The following is a 15,922-nucleotide window of genomic DNA, read 5'->3' as shown; positions in this document are numbered from 1 at the left end:
TTCGGGTTCCTTGCCGCACGCCCTACATAACACACACTGCACTGACGGGTCATGCTTGCTGCAGTACTCCAGGGTCCGGAGAGCACCTGCTCGTGCCTCAGAGGAGGCTGCTGCCGACAGTGTTACCGTGCCACCCGATGGAGCTAATAGACTATTTGTACTGCACGTATTCTGTGAGGCAGGATTTCTCCTTGGGATCTGAGAGCCACATGGCTTCCTCAGCTGCCGCTACTCGACTACGCACCTCAGCACTCCATCGCGAGCTGGTGTCTGCTACAACAGGCTCTTTGAAGAACCCGTACTTCACCTCTAGGTTGTAAATCCGGCGAGTCCAGGAGGTGCGGATGCACGTCGGCCATGTAGTCGAAGACGCGGCGTGCCAACCTGTCGCGATGCAAGAAACGGAGACGGGCGTGATACGCTAGTTTGCTAGAGGCCTCTCAGGCCTCAGAGCACGACCAGCCCATATCTCCTTGCACAGCCTCGTTGGCGACTCGGCCATGGCCTCCGAGCGCAACACGTCCCACTTGCCGCTGTCGACGCTCCAAGTAGTCACGTGTGCCAGCCGAGATGCAGATCACCGCGTTTGCGAACGTCAACGAGGGCACATAAACCAGCTTCCACAACTCGCGCACCATGTGGTATCGATTACACTCCCACCAGCTTCTGCGCCGGAGGATGCACTGGACGCGGACCGCAGCCTGTCGGAGCTTGCGTTCGTGCAGGCTGTACATCTCTGGCTGTGCGCAGAGCAGCACGCCGAGGTTTTGGTATTCTGTACACACGCTCAGACACCCTCCGCCAAGGGTCAAATCCACGTTACCCTCACTTTCACCCGCAAGTTGCACCACGGCCGACTTTTTGGCGCCGAGCCTGACACCAAGGCTGGTGATCTCATCGTAGCAAATGTCCAGCAAAGTCTGCAGGTCCCTCCGACACTCCGCCATCAGCACGAGTTCATCTGCAAATGCTACACCTGACAGGCGGCGGCTTTCATCTACGCCCTCTGTGGTGAACTTCAGGCTGAAGCCAATGCCGGACCTGATGAGCTCCCGCTCAAGACCCACCACATAGAGTATGTACATAGCGGACACCCCTGTCGAAGGCCTTTGGTGATGCTAATTCACTCTGAATCCACGGATCCAACCGCGCCGTTACCGTGCTGTTAGCATACAATCTCCGGAGAGTAATCCGCAACACGCTAGGCATATTCAAGGCTTCAAGGCGCTCAAAGAGGGCTGTATGTGGCACATTATCATAAGCTTTTTCAACGTCCAAGAAACAACATAGCAGGGACCGCCCCTCTCTCTTTGCGATTTCCGCGCACTGCGTCAGGACGAACGGGCTGTCGTCGAGCCGGCGCCCAGGGCGAAACCCGCCCTGTAGCTCTGTTAGGAGAATGTTTGCTTCTGCCCATCCACTTAGCCACTCTTTCACTATCCGTGCACACAGGCGGTAGAGTACGCTCGTGACAGTGATCGGGCGGTAGTCTTGCAGCTTATCTGCTGCACCTCCCCTCTTTAGAATAAGCACAACTCGTCCGCAGTGCCAATCTTCTGGAATGGGGGCCCCGTTGATGATCTCGGTCAACAACACGGCCAGCTGATCCCTCGAGCCCACGCCAAGCAAATTGACCAAATGAGCTAGCACGCCATCTGGTCCTGTAGCTGTTCTATTACTGATGCGAGCCATGGCCTGATCGACAGTGCGCGAGGAGACTGCCCATTGTGGTCTTGTCTCGCCATGGGTGTGCTCTTTTGCGGGGCTACTAGTGGGTGGGAGGCTTGTGGAAGCAGTACCTACATTTATGTCGCCGAGGCGTACATCTGGGCAAAGAACCGTATGAGGTATGCCTTGACCTCGGTGACCGGCTGCCCTGTTTGCCTATCCGTGAGCTGGACAGGTGGTGGATGGCGTCTGTCCAGCGAGCCGACATACCTCCAGAATTTCTGTGCGGCTGTCTGCCCTTCAGCTCGTATGGACTGCATGAGACGGAGGTTATGTGCAGCAAATTTGGCCTGTACTAACCTCTGTACCTCATGTTTGAGGGCGAGGTATTGCTGCCATGCCGCCGTGTAGACCTCGACGTCTGCTTCTATGAAACGTTGCGGTGGTGCCATCTCATGGCGTCAGTTAGAACATGGCTCGTCTGGGCCCCGCCGCTCGCGCCACTAGAGAGTATTCTAGTCACGGTGATTCTAGTACACTATAGTAGCGGCATCCCAGCGTCCCAGCAGATGCGCGCGTCGGCCCGGCGCTGAGAAGGGTAGTTTCCGCACTGCGCATGCGCGCGCCGTCGCGAAGAGCAGACCGAGTGGAGTTCGAAAGAGTCTGCTGACAGCACGGCGTGAAAGTTTGTTCTGCAGAGAACGCCGGTGAACTTTGATGGTCAAAGAAAATGCTAATTGTGTTCAATGCAACGTTCGGTCACCCACAGCCAGCATTCGCTCCACATTCGGTTCAGCAGCGTTGAACTAATTTTTCCCTGTTTAGTTCCATACGCCACTTTGCATGCACACCAACCTTCAGCCACCTTAGGAGATGCCTGCGTGGTCTTCCGCGCATGAGATCTTTTCGAAAAAAACAAAACAAATTTCTGCAGATAACCTGATGAAACATCGTCTAACACATTAAATCCCTTATACAAATAAAAAATAACAATGGTCCCAACATGCTTCCTTGGGGAACTCCAAAGAGAAGAGAAAAAAATACAGGATGAATAATTTCAAACTTGAACAAAATATTGCGCCGCCCATACACTCAAATCCAACCATGCTGTATGGAAGACCAAGTCACTGCTCAACATGAACTGGTGAGTGAGTTGGTCTGACATATCTAGTGAAGCAGCGCGACGGCACAAGGCCATAGGAAGAAAGGGACAAACATAGCGCTGAACTGACAACAAATATTTATTCCGGATGCTATCAGCATATATATACTTTAGCACCATAGAAAAAAAAAAACAAAAGAAACCGAGAAGAGGGGAACGCTTCAACCCAGTCACTATGCGCATGCAGCTGTTTCGCGTGTACATCGATTATACGATATCAAATAGTTATGCTCTTTCAACGAGATGGCTACGGAAGGGGTGCTGATACAATTATCACCCAGCTTCGTGATTTCAGATGCTTCGATAATGTCTCGGTTAAGTTTATCTTTGTGTTTGGTAACTACCTGGCTGTTTTTGAAAACAGGAAAACGTGAACAATCACGACAGTGAATACCTATGTGGCGGGCTGCGTTCTTAACGTTGTTTCCATGCTCCCTAAGTCTATCATTTAGACAACGGCCAGTTTGGCTTATGAACCACCACATGTCAATGGTACTGAATACACCACGTTTTCTTGGCATGACACATACTTCATTTGTGGTTTGTCTTGCATTCATGACCAGATTCTGATCTTTTATACGGGCCATTTACCCTCGCACACAAGCCGCTCAGTCTCAGGTCAGCCTTACCTATTTTCTTCAAATTGTGGGACACAACATGGACATAGGGTATTACTGCCAGATTTCTTTATTTGGAATAAGGGACAGCGTTGCCCCCCCTCAGTCACTGCAGCTTAACGAAACAGAACACTGCCATTTAGAATTAAATTTTTTTTGGCATAATTGAAACTTTCTAGTCTAAAGTGATAGATGCTATAGCAATTTTGTTAGACAAGGTTTAGAAAAATATCACCGAGGAATTTTCTATCAGTGCATGCGTCTTTTTTTTATTTCTGATGCTGGAAACCATGAGCAGTGACCACGATGTCCAAGCATTCAGCGTCGGCAAAAAATGACGTACCAACATCAAATATAAATCTCACCTGCAAGACAGTAATGGGACATTTTATATAGGGAGGAAATGGGGGAAGTTGGAATATAAATTCAAATTATATGGACACCGAGACATACTGGCACGGACGGGGGAAACGCAGCCGCGCAAGCGGGTGGGCTTGCTGAAAGGTACAAAGCCCCACACCCCAACTCCATGCCTAATCCGATAGTCTTAAATCCTTATACCAAACAATGTTCACTAAAGGCTCCCCTGGCACATCGATGATGCACTATGTACGCACCAAAATAAAACGTGGCAGCAAGCTTATATTATATGAAGCGACACCGATATTTGATAACACGAAAGGGCTCACTCGACCACAAGAGATATTTCTCAACAAAGTAATAAAAACGCTGCTTACACACCACACATACTTGACAAGTGGTTTCTCCGAAGACACAGTAGAATTTATGTCGTTCGTTCTTTTTTGGAAGGTTCTTTAAATCCTTCCTGTTATGTAGTTCGGCGTAGAGAAGACCAGGAGGCGTACTTGAAGGTGATGATGGTAGAGCATATATTTACAGCATGACATATATATACAGAGTAAAACTGGAACATGAAATGAATTTACAAAAACAACACTCTGCGCTACTTTACTCTTCGACCTAACTAGTTAGAGCCTAAGCAGAACAGCCGCGTTACATGCCTACGCATGGAGCCCCAGCTCAGACTGGACTGAACTCTCTTGGATCACGCCTTATTTTGCACCTTCACAAAACAAAGAAATAGGGGCGGTCATTTTCAGAGGCCAGCCCCACACATCAACTGTCCAATAAGGAAAAATGCTAGATGGGCACAGCCCCATGGGTTGGCCTTAGTCTTTAACCCAGGGCCGTGCACTAGCAATACAAATGACAACAAACAAAGCACAGCGAAACTCTTTCCCTAGTGAGGGTGTCGACCCCTCTCCTCTCGGGAGACTTTCTTCCCACTTGTCTCCCGCACACCGCCGCCTCATCCACGCTGCCGGTTGAATCCTTTCCACAGTGCATTGCCCAGCGCCACCCGTGTTTACCACTACGAGCAAAGACATGGAAAGGGAAAGAGCAACCAGCCGCCATTCTGCAGGCCTGACGCCGGATTAAAGGGGAGCTTCTGGCTTGCCCGCTCTGAGCACAATACCCGAGTCAACTCCTGAATGCTTCTTCGGGCGCTCTTGTGTCGCATCTGCAGACAGGATAAACTTCCTTTCGCACTGCTCAAAGTCGCAGTGTAAAAAAACAAGGCCGAAGGGTCATTTGGGTGCTCGCTACCGGCCAGTACGAAGGGTGCCATACATGCGAGCACCCGGCAGCACATTCCGCTACACGTGTTCCATGAATAACCTTCGGGCTAAAACGGTCCCGCGATTCCGGCGCCGACGGTCCGGTCGGCTCTCCCCACCCGCGGCACGCTTGTAGAAAGGGGACCGCTTCTACAATACCAGAAGCAGACAGGCGGGTGGCGGCGCCATGTAGAGACGCGCACCTGCAAGTGGTTATCCTCGGGCGCAGCCCTACACGCCCCTTCTAAGAGTATAACCGAGCTTGCTATCAGCTCTTTCATACTAACTCTTCACAAGGGCCGCACTGCCTTCACGGCAGCAATGTCATTCCTGCTGGGACGCCAATGTCTATACGTCACCGCGACACTCAGAGAAAAACACATACACCGAAGTAAGCAAATCACAAAGCACAACATTGGTGCATGCTGTTGTCCAGGTCTGCTAAGCAGTCAGCAATATCACTCTGCAGGGAGTCCACATTCATGTACACAGGTGTACAAACGAAGTCATATTGTTCGTCGCGGCTCGCAAGTCCGCGCACACAACACTGACGACACTAGCTGAATATCAGCGAGAACTCTCTTCCACGTGTCCGATATATCACATACACAGCCCACCGCACCCAGCGTCGGCTGAGTAGGAACGTTCACGCTTGTCTAGGTTGGCATGGTGGCATCGCTAGTTCTGAGACTCGGGTCAATCTGAGGAGCCATGGATAGCGCATCTGCATTTCCATTCCCGATGCCTTTTCTGTGTTTCACCGTTATGTTGCCACGCTGGAGCGCCAGCGCCCACGTATCTAATTTAGCCCCGTGTGGAGTGCACGTCATCAGGCGGTTGTCATAGAAGACACTGGCCTCAGCGCCAAAGAGCCTGTGATCGATTTTCTTTAGAGCGCAAATAATAGCGAACGCCTCGCTCTCTCTGGTCGACCACCTCGCCTGAGCCGCGCCGAAACGATGACTTGCGAACGCTATAGGCCTCTCATCGCACTTTTCCGTCACCTGTGCCAAACAAGTCCCAGCAACCGTTGCTGATGCATCAGTGAGCAGCCAGTATGGCTCGGGAGGTTGCGACGCCACTGTTCTGCAGAGCGAGTCCGTCGGCCGTTCTAATACGCACTGCGCATAATCCGACCGCGGAATCAAGTTGGAGACTCCTCGCTTTGTCAGCGCCGTCAGTGGGCCAGCTATTTTAGCATGCCCAGGCACATTCTCACATGCATTTCTCGAGCTCTCATTGCCGACCTGCACTGTTCGAAACCTTTCAAGCTGGCTAGACAACGAAATTGCATCTTCTCTCTCACTTGAATCAGCTTCCTCTCGTGAATAGTCGACGTTCAGTGCCTCGCTTACTTCGCATACCAGTGCCTCAGAATTATGATTTTTTGCGTTTGCAACTTCTGCAACCGGCGGACCACCGACTTCAGTACGGGTATTTGTGCACGCCGCCTCACTGGTCTCATTTAGCAGTTTCCACTAACGACAGCAAACAGTTCACCCCATCGGTCAGCTCATCAGTGAGGGCACATACTATGCCTATTTTTTTATTTGCAACTGTTCCTGGCTTAGATAGTTTGATAGGAATTGTCGCCAACTTCGCCTGAATTGAGCTGCCGAAAGCCGAAATTAGCTTCACTGTCCCTGATGGTTGCGTCAGCTCCTGTGGTAGTATGCTCTCTCGTATTACGGTTATTTCACTACCCGTATCAAGAACTGCCTCTGTGCGAACGTCTATACACACCTAGTCTACAAACTGAAGTTTTGATGAGGCTGCCTTCGAACTTTGCATCGGCACTTCAACTCTAGCAGTTAAACCCGTAATTTGGTTAACCACTGGTTCTTTTACCTCTGTCTGATCGACCAGCGCGACCTTCTGCACCCTCTGCCCGTGCCCATTTTCTTGTTTCTGGCGCGGTTCATTTCCCGTTGCTTGCGGGCAATTCCTAGCAATGTTCCCGTGCCCATGGCATAGGTGACATTTTACTGTGCGCTTTTCAGCATTAATCTGTTTTTGGCTCACTTGCTGTACTGGCACCGTAACCTGCTTTGTAGCCTGGCCTTTACCTTTTGCCTGCTCAAAGATTTTTAGAGCCTTTGATAGCTCTTTAGGCTTCAGCCAACTCTCTCCTTCGCGAAGGCGCACATATTCAATGCCCTCCGTGCTGAGACCTGCCTTAATGCGATCGGACACCATTAGATCGGTCATCGCCTCTTTTGAGTCCACCTCTCTAGCCTGGATGTAGTATGCTAGGTACGTTTTCACGCGTGATACAAACTGAGCCCATGTCTCCTCCTTCATTTTCACAGCTTTCTCAAATCTTTCCAGGTACTCAGTCGGGGTTAGCTTTAGTTCACTTAGAACCGCTGATTTTACGGCCTCATAGTCCGTACATTCTGCTCCGTCGAGGTTACGAAGCAAATGCCGGACTCGCTCTGTCAGTGCCGGCATAATTAAATGCACTCGGCTACTGTACGGCACACTGAATGTAGCGAAATGCTTCTCCACCTGCTCAAACCACAGTGGCACATCAGCATCACATGGCATTTTGTAGCCCTTAAGGACTTTCGCACACTGTGCTATTGAATCTGGGCCTATACCTCGCTCATCAGTCCGTCCAAACCCAAGCGGTGACAGTCGACCACTTGACAGCCCAAGATCCATCTGCTTTAAGGCTAGTCGCTCCCGAGATTCAATTTCACGCATTCGTAGCTTCCTTTCCATCTTTAACTCCATACGGCGAATAGCCATCCTCTCTGCCTCAGCTCCTGTCGCGTCTAGTGACAATGTTGGCCTCTGGTCACCGGCCTGTCCCCTGCTCTCCACATTGTAATCACCCTCCATAGTCACTACCTCACTCTGATCAGTAACCATTTCTACTCCGCCCTCTAGCGATTGCTGTTCCTGTTGAGGATTTGACCTCGATTCACTCTCAGGATTAGATTCGCTTTCTTTAGCGGCTAGCATTCTCCTCGTCTCAACCATAAGCGCCACAAACCAACCACCATACCAGCTTCAACAAACGCAAGAAATCCCACTCACCCGGCGCAGATCTTTTGCTGTCTGCCGCCCAGAGCCCGGATGATGCGTCCGCTCCAACAGCGGCGGCGGCATCCGAGGTAGAGTCGTCCCTTGACGGTTCCTCGCTGCTCCGTGTCGAATGGCCTGTGGCTGCCGGTGCGATGCTTGACCTTGTAGGTGAGACGTGCCGAACCCTGTCGAGCTGCGCCAGTAGAATTTATGTCGTTCGTTCCTTTTAGGAAGGTTCTTTAAACCCTTCCTGTTATGTAGTTCGGCGTAGAGAAGCCCAGGAGGCGTACTTGAAGGTGATGATGGTAGAATATATATTTACAGCATGACATATATATATACAAAGTAAAACTGGAACATGAAATGAATGTACATAAAAGAACACTCTGCGCTACTTTACCCTTCGACCTAACTGGTTAGAGCCTAAGCAGAACAGCCGCGTTACATGCCTACGCATGGAGCCCCAGCTCAGACTGGACTGAACTCACTTGGATCACGTCTCATTTTACACCTTCACAAAACAAAGAAATAGGGGCGGTCATTTTCAGAGGCCAGCCCCACACATCAACTGTCCAATAAGGAAATATGCTAGAGCACAGCCCTATGGGTTGGCCTTATCCTCTAACCCAGAGCCTCACTAGCAATACAAATTACAACAAACAAAGCACAGCGCATTTCTTTCCCCTGCGAGGGTGTCGAACCCTCTCCTCTCGGGAGACTCTTCTCACTTGTCTCCCGCACACCGCCGCCTCATCCACGCTGCCGCTGCTGGCTGAATCCTTTCCACAGTGCACTGCCCCGCGCCACCCGTGTTTATCACTACGAGCAAACGGTTCATGGACAGCAGCCTGCAGAACCACCCGCGGCTTCCTGCAGCTCCTCGGACCTGGGACACACCCTGGCCAACTCTCGCTGCACCCTGGTGACGCGAGAACCCTGCCTCCCCCATCGCCACGGACCACGTGTTGCTGTGGATCCTGGCGACCTACCCACCGCGCTTCTGCTGCTGCAGCAGTTCCCGGCGGCATCACCAGTTGCCGCCTGACCTCGTCGTCGCGGTGACTCCCTACTGACATCTTTGTGATGCCGCAGTCCTCGCTGCGCTCGTGCTTCTTGCCAAGCCAGCACGCTTGCCACGCGCAAGTCACCCGCCGTCTTCGCAGCACCAGTGGTGTGCACTGAGACGGCTCCACCTCGCCGCCATAAACCACGTGTTTCCGTGAATCCTGGCGCCCCCTCCTGCTGCTACCCGGATACTCCGGGACAGCTTCCCGTGGGCTCCCTGCTCGCGGGCCTCGGCGCGCTGTCTACCGACGGTCTATTGCGGCAGCAGTCTCTTGCGGTCCCCTCCTGCTGCGGCGGTTGCCCCAATCGCCGTGGCGTCCTGCTGTCACCAGCAGTCCTTCCTGTGCCTCGCAGAGGCGCAGTACCAGGCTTCGCCTGGAACAACAATAAGCGCTGCTGCACCGGAGGCTGCACACCGGACTACCGACCTGCCGACGTTCACCGGGCTGTTTGCTTGGTGCGGGCCAAGACGGCCTCCCCTCCCCCACCCCTCCCCACGTCCCACTTCCCCATCCCCCGGATGCCAAGAGTGCCGCCGCTACATTAGGCCGGCATAACCCGTGTCCGGTTGCCCCCCACCCCCCCACCCCCCGTGAATATCCCAAAATTCCCAACAACTACGAGCAACGACATGGAAAGGGAAAGATCAACCAGCCGCCATTCTGCAGGCCTGGCGCCGGATTAAAGGGGAGCTTCTGGCTTGCCCGCTCTGAGCACAATACCCGAGTCAACTCCTGAATTCTTCATCGGGCGCTCTTGTGTCGCATCTGCAGACAGGATAAACTTCCTTTCGCACTGCTCAAAGTCGCAGTGCAAAAAAAAAAAGGCCGAAGGGTCATTTGGGTGCTCGCTACCGGCCAGTACGAAGGGTGCCATACATGCGAGCACCCGGCAGCACGTTCCGCTACGCATGTTCCCATGAATGACCTTCGAGCTAAAACGGTCCCGCAAATCCGGCGCCGACGGTCCGGTCGGCTCTCCCCACCCGCGGCACGCTTGTAGAAGGGGGACCGCTTCTACAATACTAGAAGCAGACAGGCGGGTGGCGGCGTTGTGCAGAGACGCGAACCTGCAAGCGATCCTCGTGCGCGGCCCTACAGGCACGAAACACTCAAGCATAAAATATGCACCCATTGTCGGGAACAGTGTACAGCAGACCTTAAACCCCTTATATGGCAATGTCCATCGTTTTCACGAGGAAGACATTACGCATATTCCACACAACCACATGGCCACCCTAGCAGATCAGATTCTATCAAGCACCGAAATAAAACATTCCATTAATACATACGGCAGTGAGAGCGGCCTGCTTCGAGTAGTGTGAGAGAGGTCGACTTATTATAGCGCGAAGATCGGCCGCATGGCAAGCAACAAGCAACAGCTTGAAGAACCGTGAAGACGAAGCTACTCTCCCATCCCTCCTAACTCCCTATGTACCCAAACAGCGGCCGAGAGCCGTCCCTTCCTTTAAATAAAGGCTTCATTCATTCATTTATTCAATCATTCATTTATTCATTCATATAGGGAAGCTATTCGAGTTTCCACTCTCAAGGCTGTCACAGAACAGAAACTTACACCTCCTCACTGAAAGCATTAGTGGGCTGTGATTACTGCTTCTGCCAAGGATGACGAGGATGTATTGGTGGCCTGCCCCTTTACAAAAAAAAAATTGGTGTGGCTTAGCTTATGGTTAAGCCTAGGATGCGAAGCATACTAGCCTAAAAAATTAAACATTACCTGGCTATACCTGGTTAGCCATTCATAGACAAGACATTACCTGGCTATACCTGGTTAGCCATTTCATAGACAAGAACAACTCATGTGTTACTCTGCTTCTTCCTTTATTTTTCTCAAACCAATAAATACACTATGATGATCAGTCTTCAGCACGCATTTTCCGTTTGGTCGCCGCTCGAACCGAGTAGAAGTACTCGAAGCTTCATCCTTCACCTCGGCATCGGTTGTCGAACGCTGCCGTCTAGCTGCATACTGTGCACGTCGCTTGGCAAGCCGTACTTCTCGTTCTTCTCCCGTTTGCGTGGCTGTTTGTAACTTGCGCTTTTCGGTCTGGCGAGCCGTTCTCTCCCTGGCCGACATCTCGCTGCTCAACTGACTCAACGAGTGCGTCGCCTTTTATACAATTGCGTGACGTCAGTATCTCCTAGCGGTAGGAGCGGGAGTTAGGCCGCCGGCGGAGGCTGCGCGTCCGCAAGCGAGCGCACGAGTTGAGCCAATGAGCCCCGGCTTTCACAGCTGTTGTGACGTCATATCACATGGTGCGCCGATGTAGGTCAAGTGGTAGCTACGCGGCCGCGCGCGGCGCAGCAAGGAAGAGCTCGGTTGTGCGGCTAGTATGCTTCGCATAAAAATTACGGCCGATTTACATAGTCAATCAAATGCGAAGTAGGTGCGTAGCACTGCTTGGGCGCGGGTAAACACAAGCTGCTTCACGACGCGGCGAGCAGCTCGGAGCCGAGGTCCAGGGAGCATCGCGCGTGCCCGTCTGCTGTCCGTGAAGGCTGAGGAGTGACTGATGCGAGGGGAGATATGCCGAGAGAGAGAGAAAAAAAAAACCTTTATTACACGTAGGAATTCAGGGCGCGCAGACCCCTGGGCCCCCGCACGACACCACTGAAATTCAAGTGTTTATGTCCCTCAGGATCATAACACTGGCAGCCCGGCCGGTGGCGATAGTCTGCACGGCCGGGTCCGCCGAACGCAGGAGGGTCTCCCAGTCCTCCCAGGTCTTCAGTTGCTCTAATCCCCGTGTGGAGGGTCTGCCGGGCAGATGGAGAGGATGTGGATTGAAGAGGCAAAGGGTTCTGAGCAAAGGGTACAAGCAGGAGTGTGGAAGGAGGGATGGTAGTGGGAAAGGGTAAGGGGTGAAGGAACAGTGTGTTTGCAGTCTGCGCGTGATTATTGTCTAGGGAGGGGTGGGATGGGGGTAGAGCTGGCGCGAGGCTCTGTATGCCTGCGTCAGCTCGCTGGACGAGTGCATGCGCTCCTTCGTAAATCCCAGATTAGAGGCCACCTGAGCTCGGTTTGAAGAACCTCGAGCTAAAAGGTTGGCAGCCTCGTTTCCGGGATTCCTGAATGCGCAGGCACCCATATCAGCTCCACATGGCGAGGCGGGGGTGATCGGGCGAGTCCAGTATGTTAAAAGCAGGGACATGGACTCGGCCACGTGCAAAATTTAGAATTGCTGCTTTTGAATAAGTTAAAATGTACTGGGCTTTCATGCGGGTTATGGCTAATGCAATGGCAGCTTCCCCTGCAGCTTCTGGGAAGGTGTCTGGGGGGAGAGGTAATGTGATGAGAGGGGATGAGGAGGAATCCACCATGGCTGCTGATCGCTTCATCACCCGTGCCTGCAGTGTCCACCCATACGGCGTTCGACTCACCGCCATAATATCAGTGGAGCGCCTTTGCACGGGCTCTGCGGCGTTGATCACGGTAGGATGGATGCATATTTTTCGGGAGTGGCTTGTTAAGTATAGTCCTAGGTGGATGTGTCGAGGGATGGAGAGAAGGGTTGGGTCGTTAGCCGGTATCCTGATTCCAAGGGAGTCTAGGATATACTGTCCAGTGGGTGTTTACGTGAGTCTGATGTATTGGGCCTGTCGGTAGGCCTCCATGAGCTCCCCAATCGTGTTGTGGAGACCCAGGCCTAGCAATCTGTCTGTGGGTGTGTTGAGGGGAAGGTGAAGAGCGACCTTGTATGCCTTGCGGATCAAGACATCCAAAGCGTTTATGTCATGTTTGGACAGTTGTAGGTGAGTGGTGTAAAGCACACGGCTGAGGACGAAGGCATGGATGAGGCGACAAAGGTCGCGCTCCTTCATGCCCCTATGGTGGCCCGAAACTCTGCGGATGAGGTGCGATATCGCACCTACAACCTGCCTGAGTTTCTTTAGGGTGGTGGTTTTTTTACCATTGCTCTGGATGCGCAGGCCCAATACGCGGAGGGTTTCAACCTCCGGTACTGGGCTCCCATTCAGTTCAATAGTAATAGGGGAGGTGGGGAATGGCGGTTCTTGGGGCGGATGAGCAGCAGTTCGGACTTATCTGGGGAGCAAGACAGTCCGATGCTCCTTGCGTATTTTCGGTCTAGGTGGCTGCTTCCTGTAAGGTGTCTTCTATACCGCCATCACTGCCATGAGCGATCTACAGCGTGATGTCGTCGGCATAGAGGGTGTGTTTCAGGCGCGGGATGCCTGACAGTTTTCGGGCGAGGGGGATTAGGGTGACGTTAAACAAAAAGGGGGAGAGGACGGACCCTTGCGGGGAGCCGACACTTTGAAGCGCGTAGGAGAAGGAAGAAAGAGGGCCGAAGTGTACCTCAGCCGTGCGGTCAGTGAGGAATGCTCGAATATAAGTGTCCGTTTGTGCACCTACATTCAATGTGGATAGGACAGTCATGATCGCCTGATGTTTGATGCGATCAAAAGCTTTGGAAAGATCCAAAGCTAAGACTGCCTAGATGTGACAAGGAAGAAGCGGGTCAAAAATGTCGTGGGTGAGTTGCAGCATGGCGTCCTGTGTGGACAGATGGGGTCGGAATCCCACCATGCTGTGCGGATATAGATTGTTGTCTGCATTATGTGCTGTAAGTCTCGCTAACACAACATGTTCGAAGAGCTTCCCAAGGCAAGAGGTTAGCGAAACAGGGCGAAGGTTTTTGAGTGTAAGTGGTTTGTTAGGTTTGGGTATAGATATAACCTTCGCACGACGCCAGAACTGCGGGAGGACACCCTCCACCCAGCACTGGTTAAAGTATGCCGTAATTTTGGTGATCGACTGGTCTTCCAGATTACGAAGCATGGTGTTTGTGATTTGGTCCAGACCAGATGCGGAGTTTGTTCGGAGACTAAGAAGGGCTGCTCTGACTTCCGTCTCCGTGAACTCTGTGTCCAGTGTCGAATTGGGCTGTCTTGTATACGGGGGTAGAGGTGTGGCGGCTTCCCGAGAGGTGTATGTGTTTTGAAGTGTGTCTAGGAGGGCGTTGGGATCTTCAATATGTTCGTGTATGAGGCATGTCATGTGGTGTCGTGTTGTTGACGGGGTGCGTGTAGGGTCAATGAGATGTCGGAGAAGTTGTCATGCGTGTTTGGTGGACAGCTTTCCGGCAATGTAATCACATACTTGTCCCCCGACTGGATCTGCACAGCTCCTCAGATTATTGTTCTATTTGTCTGAAGCGCGGTCAGCCGCGTCTGTTGTGTTTATTGTTTTTCCAGCGTCCCAGGATGCCATGATAAGCCTCCCAGAGGTGGGTTATAGGCGTGAGTCAATTGGGTAGGGGTTTAGGTTGTAGTTTCTATGCGTCGCGTGCTGTAATGAACATCATCCGTAAGTGATTGCACCTATGTGTCGATGTCTTTGATGGGAGCGTCTGAATTGGCGGTTCGCGAAGCGCGAAAGGCATCCCAGTTAATGAGTTTGTGTGCAGTGTACGTGTGACGGGGAGGTTTGTACGGGACAGTGATCTGTATAATGTAGTGATCACTACCTAGTGTATGTTGTGTTCTGTTCCAGGTAACACTGCGTAGATAGCGGCTCAGCGTCAGATCTGGGCTAGTGTCCATGCTGACACTGTTGCCAATCCTCTTGGGAGTATGGATGGATGGATGGAAACAACTTTATTTAATAAAAAAAAGTCTTCCAGGGTGGTCCCCTACTAGTCCATGAGTCCACGCGCTTTTGCTTCACATAGTAGGGAGTATGGAATGTGTTGTGCACAGTGAGTTGGAGGTTTTGCAGGAGCAGCCAGAGCCTTGCGACCTCGATTTGTGGTTTTTGTGTAACCCCAGTCAATATGCTGACTATTGAAATCTCCGCCTATCAGCAGCGGGTGTTTCCCTGCTAGCTGATGCAGCTCTCGGAGAAATGTTTCTAACGAGGTCATCGGCATGGATGGTGGGTGGTATATGTTTGCTATGAAGATTGGTGGGAGAGTATGTGTGTGATGTATATAAGTTCTGTGATCACGCATGGCCTCTCCGACGTGATGTAATGAGTTTTGTACGTGATATTGCGATGAATGAGTGTGGACGCCGTGGGTGTGTTGGTGCTGTCAGAGTGTGTCGATGTGTAGCCATGGAGTGTTGCCTGGTGTGCAGTCTCTTGTAGAAGAAGTATGTTAGGGGTGGGGAGGAGAGTAAAGGAGGTAGAAGGAGGGGAAGGAGACAGGCATCTACTGGCATTTGTTCTTCGGGGGAAAAGGTCGGCTGAGCTTGCGGAGGGAGGATGTGGGGTGTGGGAGGGGTTAGAAGATGAGTGAAGCGATTTTCCATTACTTTGACCATTTTATTGAGAATCGCGTCCATGCGCTGCTCCAGCTTTTCGGTAAGGGCTGCGGCAAGGTGACTGAATTTAGCCTCAAGACGGGCGTCTAGTTCTTTTAGTCTATGGTCGAATTTGGCATCTATTGCTGCAAATCTAGCGTCTATTTCTGGGGACGTGAGGGTAGGTGTGGCAGTATTGTTCGGGACGTTAAAAATATATCAGGATATATAGGTTCAGAACTGATCGTTAATATATGCAAGCCAATTCCGGCCAACACATGTCATGATATGTGCAATGTTTTTCCAGCTGTCCAAATTCAGTGCACAATATTAACCACTGTAACATTCGTTGTTGTAAAGTCCCCGAAACTGGCAGGGCTACATCGACCACTATATGTATGCCTTGTACACAGGCGCCTGAACCTCGTCAAGTGATAGTGTTTTTCACTTTTGTTC

General features: G+C 51.8%; 1 pseudogene; it reads right to left on the bottom strand.

Annotated features, from left to right (window-relative positions):
* Positions 1–6,548: 6,548 nt before the first annotated feature.
* On the bottom strand, positions 6,549–7,931 carry LOC146187828 (uncharacterized; annotated as a pseudogene).
* Between the last annotated feature and the right edge of the window lie 7,991 nt (positions 7,932–15,922).

The sequence above is a fragment of the Amblyomma maculatum genome, chromosome 5 (assembly GCF_055883805.1).
Source record: "Amblyomma maculatum isolate TAMU_Amacu chromosome 5, ASM5588380v1, whole genome shotgun sequence".
Lineage (NCBI taxonomy): Eukaryota > Metazoa > Arthropoda > Arachnida > Ixodida > Ixodidae > Amblyomma > Amblyomma maculatum.
The sequence above is the reverse complement of the archived record's forward strand: the minus strand, read 5'-3'. Positions and strand labels throughout refer to the sequence as shown.